Source organism: Vulpes lagopus, chromosome 18 (genome assembly GCF_018345385.1).
Source record: "Vulpes lagopus strain Blue_001 chromosome 18, ASM1834538v1, whole genome shotgun sequence".
In the NCBI taxonomy this organism is placed as follows: domain Eukaryota; kingdom Metazoa; phylum Chordata; class Mammalia; order Carnivora; family Canidae; genus Vulpes; species Vulpes lagopus.
Window position 1 is genome coordinate 25,141,926 of NC_054841.1, and position 8,321 is coordinate 25,150,246.

Consider the following 8,321-nt stretch of genomic DNA (forward strand, 5'->3'; position numbering starts at 1 on the left):
CAGAAGTGACTGAGAGGAGAATGGAATGCCACCCCAAAGTAGTGCACCCCATGCTCAGCAGGCAAGGATACAGAGGCTTGCTTCTCTCAACTACCATACTGTTCTTTATCCCTTTGACTTTGCAGAATCCATTTCTCCTCACGCTCACTTTCAACGTCCAGACTGATGTTCTCGTCATCCTCTTTATTTATTTATTTATTTGGTCTCCCTTTAGATATTTTATTACAAATATGTCATGGCTGCAGACATGCACACTGCTTATTGCAGAGTTCTGCAAATTGGTTTTCCTGCCCCTTTGCTACTTGCCCTCTGGAGGATCTGACCACAGCTCACCCCTGATTTAGTTTCCCTGCCCATTCTCCAGCCTCCTTTTTTTTTTTTTTAAATAGATTTTATTTATTTATTCATGAGAGACACAGAGAGAGAGAAAAAAAAGAGAGAGAGGCAGAGACACAGGCAGAGGAAGAAGCAGGTTCCATGCAGGGAGCCCAATGTGGGACTCAATCTCTGAACTCCAGGGTTACGCCCTGGGCCGAAGGCAGGAGCTAAACCACTGAGCCACCCAGACATCCCTCCAGCCTCCTTTAAATCCTAACTGACTCCTCATAGCCTGACAGGAACTATTCAAATGCATGATATTCATGCACTGTAGTTTCACTTACCCTCCCTTCTGCCTGCCCTGCATTCCTCTTCAGTCAGACAGAAATACTTCACAAGAAGAGGACACCTGGGTGGCTCAGTGGTTGACATCTGCCTTCAGCTCAGGTCCTCATGTCATGATCCCAGGGTCCAGGTATCCTGCATCAGGCTCCCCGCGGGAAGCCTGCTTTACTCTCTATGTCTCTGCCTTTCTGTGTCTCTCATGAATAAATAAATAAAATCTTAAAAAAAAAAAAAAAAGTAAAAAGAAATACTTCACAAGAACTACATTGATTGAATGTTTCTTCCGTGCCTGTACTGGGGGCAAAGTTCAATCAATAGCTCACAGTCCTGCTAGGTTGAGTGCTATCATATTATCCTTTTTCATGGATGAGAAGACTGAGGCCCACGAAGATGGAGTGGTTTGTCCCAGTACACACAGCTGGTTAAGTGACTGATTGGAAAACCTGTAGGTCACTACATTTGCTCTTCTCCAGATAACAAACACTGTCCTCCAGGCCTCTGCCCACATTGGTCCCTGGATCTTCTTTAGGCCTAGAGATAAATAAATCTTAAAGTCCTCTCTGACTGTTGTCATGTTCCTCCACATCCATTCATTTTTCTAGGTCCCATAGTCACTCCAGACAATATAGGGTCCCTTGTACTGAACACAGACCCCATGAACTCCAACTGGAGCACAGTTTTTGTTTTGTAAAAATTTTATTTATTTATTCATGAAAGACACACAGAGAGAGACAGGGGCAGAGGGACAAGGCTCCATTCAGGGAGTCCCAAGCGGGACTGGATCCCCGGGGTCATTCCCTGGGCTGAAGGCAGACAATCACTGAGCTACCCCGGTGCCCTGGAGCAGTTTTAAACCCTCCAGATAAGCTGTGAACTCCTCAGGGGCAGGGATCTTGTTAATGATTGGTCCTTGGGCCCAGGATGTCTGATGAGAAGGTGCCATAGACAGTGCCATCTAGTCCATAGATGTTGGACTAGGGTGCATATTGTGTCACTCCGTACCTGAAACCGTCATGAACTCTCATACTCTGGTGATGGGAATATAAGCGGTACAACCACTTAGGAAAACTATATTTATGAAGGCCAAAGCTATGCCTGTCCTGTCATGCAGCTTTTTCACTCCAAGCTAGATACAGGAGAGGAATGAGAAAATACATGTGCATGAGAAGATATGTACACAGGGGATCCCTGGGTGGTGCAGCGGTTTAGCGCCTGCCTTTGGCCCAGGGCCCGATCCTGGAGTCCTGGAATCCAGTCCCACGTCGGGCTCCAGGCATGGAGCCTGCTTCTCCCTCCTCCTGTGTCTCTGCCTCTCTCTCTCTCTCTCTCATAAATAAATAAATAAATAATAAATAAATCTTAAAAAAAAAAAAAGAAGAAGAAGACATGTACACAAGTGTAGGAGCTTTGTTTACAAGAGCCCAAACAAGAAAGTTCCCAAGTGTTTGTCAACAGGAGAATAGGGGCACCTGGATGGCTTAGATGGTTGGGCATCTGCCTTCGGCTTGGGTCGTGATCCCAGGGTCCTGGGATCGAGCCCCAGGTCCATGTGGGGCTCCCTGCTCAGCAGGGATTCTGCTTCTCCCTGTCCTTCTGCCCTGCCCCTGCTTCTCTTTACCCCCTTCTCTCTATCAAATAAATTTAAAAAAACAACAGGAGAATAAATAGTGATATAGTCATATAATGGAATACTACATAGCAAGGATAGTGAAAAAATTATTGCTATACAGACAATAGAAATGAATCTCACATAATGTTGAGTTAAAGAAGCTAGACACAGGGATGCTTGGGTGGCTCAGTCAGTAAAGGGTCTGCCTTCGGCTCAGGTTGTGATCCCAGGGTCATGGGTTCAAGCCCCACATCGGGCTCCCTGGTTTTTGGGGAGCCTGCTTCTTTCCCTCTGCCTGCTGCTCCACCTGCTTGTTCTCTCTCTCTCAAAAAAAAAAAAAAAAAAAAAAAAGCCAGACACAAAAAAAGTATATATACTGTGAGATTCTATTTACATACAAAATTTCAAACATAGATAACACCTATCTGTGCTATTAGAAATGGGGATAGTGGGACGCCTGGCTCAGTGGTTGAGCATCTGCCTTTGGCTCAGATCCTCCAGTCTGAGGATTGAGTCCCGCATCGTGCTCCCCGCATGGAGCCTGCTTCTCCCTCTGCCTATGTCTCTGCCTCTCTGTGTCTCATGAATAAATAAATAAATATATTTTTTAAAAAATGGGGATAGTGGTGAGCTGTAGGATGGGAGGATGGTGACTAGGCTGGCACTCCAGGAGGGATTCTGGGCGCTGATGATAATTCTGCTTCTTGATCTGGGTGCTCACCTTAACATAGGTGTGTTCAGCTTGAGAAATTCACACTTATGATTGATGCTCTATATGTTTTTCCCCAGTCAAAAATCAGAACTAGGGACACCTGGGTGGCTCAGTGATTGAGTGTCTGCTTTTGGCTCAGGTCGTGATCCTGGGATCCTGGGATCAAGTCCCACACTGGGGCTCCTCGCAAGGAACCTACTTCTCCCTCTGCTTATGTCTCTGCCTCTGTCCGTGTCTCTCATGAATAGTTTAAATTGTTTTTTTTTAAATCAGAAACAAAAACAAGGGAAAACAAATACTTCCAAGACTTCTCAATGTGCTAAGAATAAAATTCAAACTGCCCAGCAGGGCCTACAAAGTCTTATATCCCTTAGATCTCCCAGTACGTTCCCTGGCACAGAGCTTTTCAGACCCTCAGCCACACTACTCTTTTCAGCTGGGTGGGGAGGCAGGGCAGCCACTTGGAGACTGGGAAAAGGATGACACAGCCTGAGGCAAGGGAACGCATATGAAAGGTTTCAAGTACTCCCTGGAGGGCTCTGATTTGCTTTTTTATTCCTCCCTTTAAACAATTGGCCACAAGCCACACTAAAAGAAAAGTGAAATCCAGAGATTTAGAGTCTCCTCTGAGAAGGTCTGAAAGACTCTCTATTGAGAGTTGCCCACTCATAGAGCAGAGGGTCTCAGACGTCATGCTTATGCAACTGAATGCCCTGGGGCGCTCAGAATTCAGTCTCCTTAAGTTCCCTGACTGTCAATTCTGATTGTATGTGGGGGAGTGGTACAAGAGACACACTTTAAGTCTATTACTAATTTGGGGCCAGTTGGTGCCTCTAAGCCTCGTTTCTCCATCTGAAAAGTCAGATAATAACAGTGCCTGCCATAGGAGCCTTGGCGATTAGGCGAGATAACCATATTAGGTCCTAAGTGTGGTTCCTAGCACAAGGCTTGTGCTTCCTCCTTTTACTGAGCATCTACTATGTGAATACTGGGGACATAGCAGTGCATGAGATAGCCAAAATCCCTGACCCATGGAGCCACCTGTTCTTGCGAGGGGACACAGACAATGAACTGACCATGAGCAAGTAAATAAATACTGTGATGGGTGCTCTAAGGAGAAATAAAACAAGACAGAGGCATGGGGGCCCACCGAGTACTGTTTTATATAAGGTGACAAAGCCTTCTGTGGGGCTCCTGGGTGGCTCAGTTGGTTAAGCGTCTGCCTTCAGCTCAGGTCATGATCTCAGGGTCCTGGGATTGAGCCCCATAGCTGGCTCCCTGCTCAGTGGGGAGCCTGCTTCTCCCTCTTTTCTCTGCCCCTCCCACTCCCCCTGCTCCTGTTCTCTCACTCTCAAAGAAATAAAATTTAGAAAAAAAGAAAATCTTCTCTGAAAAGAGTATTTCCATTCTTAAGACCTTAAGGTAAGAAGAAGAAGAAGGAGAAAGAAGAAGAAAGAAGGTAAGAAAGTTGCTAGCAGCTGTGTGAGTTAAGAGTGGCTCCTGGTGGAGGGTAGCAAGAGCAAAAGGCCTGAGGCAGGTGTGTGCATGGCACGGAAAAGACACCAGTATGTGTTGGGGCCAGATAAATGGGGCCCAGTAGGTCACAGTAAGGAAATTGTGAATTTCAGAGCCATTAAACAGTTTGGAGCAGAGGAGTGACATGATCTTCATGCCTCCAGGATGAAGAGTATACTGGAGGAGGCAATGGTGGAAAGCTGCCACAGCAATCTGAGAGGGAGATAATGGTGACTCAGAGCAAGATGACAGCAGGCCCATGGTGAGGAGGGGTTGGATTCAAGATCAACTGATTAATTTTAAGATGTTTAAAAAAGATTTTATTTATTTGAGAGAAAGAGTGAGAAAGAGAGAGAAAGACTCCCTACTGAGCTGGGAGCCTGACAGAGCTCGATCCCAGGACCCTGACATCATGATCTGAGCTGAAGGCAGATGCTTAACCAACTGTACCTACACCCAGGTGCCCCTGATTTTAAGATTTAAAAAAATATATTTTTAAGTAATCTCTACGCCCAACGTGGGGCTCAAATTCTGAGGTCAAGAAATCAAGAGTTGCATGCTCCACCAACTAAGCCAGCCAGGCACCCCTCAAGATATATTTTGAAGGTGAGGCCAGTAGGAGTTGTTGATGGCTTCTTTGTAGGGTATGGAAAAAAGAAGGGCAAAGGACGATCCGAAGGTTCTGGGTCAGACCACTGGAAGGATGAGGCAGCCATCCCCTGAGGTAGAGACAGCTGTAGAATGAACAGACATATCCTGGAGGCAAAAGCAAGGATTCCGTTTCCAGGATGTTAACTTTGGGATGCCAGTCCTCAGACACGTGGAGGTGTGCATGTCTTGCCGTGGTTGTTAAACTCCAAAAGTGAGGTAGTACCACAGCGGATGCTGTTGTTGGAAATAGCCTGAATGTGACCTCTTTATGCCTTTCAGCCCTGGTGCAGCTGAGCCTTGGCATTGAGAGGTTGCTAATCCTCTCCTTCCCTCCACTCTGGGCCTCCCATCTGGTGCACCTTCTCCAGGTGTCAGCTGTGCTGGAAACTGCTCATCCCAGGCTCAGACACGTTGTGTGACCTTAAACCGCCTATGAGAGGCGGTGAGGACAGGGCCTGGAACTCCCAGAGTCTCCCCTCCCTCATCCGCATCCGGGCCCAAGGAGGCTCCTGCCGGTGGCTGGAGTAGAATTGGGTGCAGCTGTTTGCTTTACAAAGCGGATGATCGCGCCCACCCCCTCGGTGCTCCAGGGCACAGCTCCACACCTGTTCTCCACCCTTCAGCCCAGGTGCAGAGAACAAAAGAACACCCACCCACTCACCGAGGTCATTACCTTGAAGGGGGTGGGGAGAAACACTGCGACAGGGAGAGCCTTATTTGGGAAAAGGAGAAAAGCTCTGGGGAATTAGAGGGTTTGCACCTGCACAGCTTAATACAACTTTCTTTGGTAATGAGAATGTTCTGTATCTGCACTGCTAGGTACGGCAGCCACCAGAACATAGAGCAGTCAAAGTGTGGCTGGTGTGACTGAGGATGTAAAGTTCCGATTTAATTTAATTTCAATTTATTTTTTTTAAGATTTTATTTATTTATTCATGAGAGACAGAGAGGCAGAGACATAGGCAGAGGGAGAAGCAAGGAGGCTCCTCGCAGGCCAATGTGGGACTCGATCCCGAAACTCCAGAATCATGCCCTGGGCCAAAGGCAGACGCTCAACCACTGAGCTACCCAGGCGTCCCCAATTTCAATTTAAATAACCACTTGTGATTGCCTTATTGGATAGTACAGGTTTAATAGTTGGCTCTGGAGGACATTAGGATGATATGGTTAAGTTAAAGCAAGTTAACATTTGCATACACTTGTGCCAGGTACATTGCATACGTTCTCTTATTTACTCCCCACTGCTACTCTGTAGGAAAGGTGTGATTGTCCCCATTTTACAGATGAAGAAACTGGGGATCAGAGTAGCCAAATCATCCGGTCCCTGTTCCAGAATCGGGAAAAGCTGAAGTTTGAAAGGGAACACCCAAAATCACATTTTCAAAACCGAGTCAGATAAAATACACCCAAAGACCCCTTGCAGGCTTTGCAACTTCTAGCTCTTTACAAGTGAATGGAGTGTGCAAATTGCTGAAGGAATGCAAATCAGTCTACAATTTGGGGGACAAAGCTCAGATCCTCTGGTCACACCCTGCATCTTTCTAGACTGAGGGTGGGTGGGGGCGGAGGCCAAGTGACAAGGAGGGGGAATTGGGGTGGGGGTGGGGCCAGCCAGCTGGTGTCGGAGACCCAGGACATCAGCTGGCTGGCGGGGCTGGCTGGCTCAGACAAGGGGCGGGGGACCCGGTCAGAACCCTCCTCCCTCCACACCTGGTCCTCTCCCGTGCCCTAGCCAGCTGCCATGGACACCTTCTCCTGTCTTGGACAAGGCCTGGGGAGCAGGAGACCTGAGAGGCCAGTGCAGGATGCTGGGGAGGTCTATCTTGTGTGACCTAGAGTTGGGGAGGGACAGGAAGTTAGGAGCTTCCATGGAAGTCTTTAGTGCCAGACTTTTTGCTGCGGGCTTTGCAAGCATCCTTGCACTTGCTCTTCCCGGTGATAATAATAATATTATTATTGGTGATAATAATAATTATTATTATTAACATTAGTAGCCCAGTAGCTCAGCCCACCCGTCTAGAATGGAAGGTGTTATTTCTGTTCATCCTCAGGACCACCTAGGGAACCAAGGACTTTTATTCTCTCCCTTTTTAAAGGAGGACCCTGAAGCTCAAAGTGGTTAAGACACTAGTGTAACATGGGGGGCAGCCTGGGTGGCTCAGCGGTTTAGTGCCGCCATCAGCCCAGGGTGTGATCCTGGAGACCCAGGATCGAGTCCCGCGTCTGGCTCCCTGCATGGAACCTGCTTCTCCCTCTGCCTGTGTCTGTGCCTCTCTCTCAATCTTTGTCTCTCATGAATGAATAAATAAATAAAATCTAAAAAAAAAAAAAGACACTAGTGTAACATAAAAGACTTACAAAACATCCTTTCTTCTTAGTCTCCCACCCTTTCTTTCTTTTTCTTCTTTTTTAAAATATTTTGATTATTCATGAGAGACACGGAGAGAGGCAGAGACAGAGGCAGAGGGAGAAGCAGGCTTCCTGTGGGGAGCCTGATGCGGGGACTGGATCCTGGGATCAGAACCTGAGCCAAAGACAGATGCTCAACCACTGAACCACACAGGGGCCCCCCACCCTTACTTTCTACTTAAAGTTTTATTTGGGGGTCTTGCAAATTACAGACCTTGCCTTCCTCACTGGTACTGTGAGAAGACCAAAGTAAGAATGTTGTTTGTGACGTGTGATACCAAGTTCAAATTTTATGTCTGTAAGTGAAGGGTTTTTTTGAACGCAGCCGACTTTATTGTTTACATATTGTCTATGATCAATTACTCCAACAATAGGGCAGCCAATGCTTTACTATCTGTCCCTTTACAAGAAAGGTTTGCCCATCCTACCCTCTCCCTGGCTCCAGAGGGAGGCTGGGCACCCAAACTCATAGTCCCCTCAGGGTCCTCCTCCTCTGACATTCTCTCACCCTCGGCTATTTTTTTTTTCCGGCTATTATTGACCCTCACATATCCCTTTCCATCCTACCAACAGGAGTGAGATATGGTATCTTCTGTTCATTCCACAAACAGCTCTGGAGCACCTGTTGTGTGGCAGGCACTGGTCTAGGCATAAGGGACAAAGCAGATGTGGTCCATATCTACGGATGTCAACAATCACCAAGCCCATCTCTAAACACAGTACAGAGTGCTGTGAACAGGGTGTGTGAGGACATTTGACAAG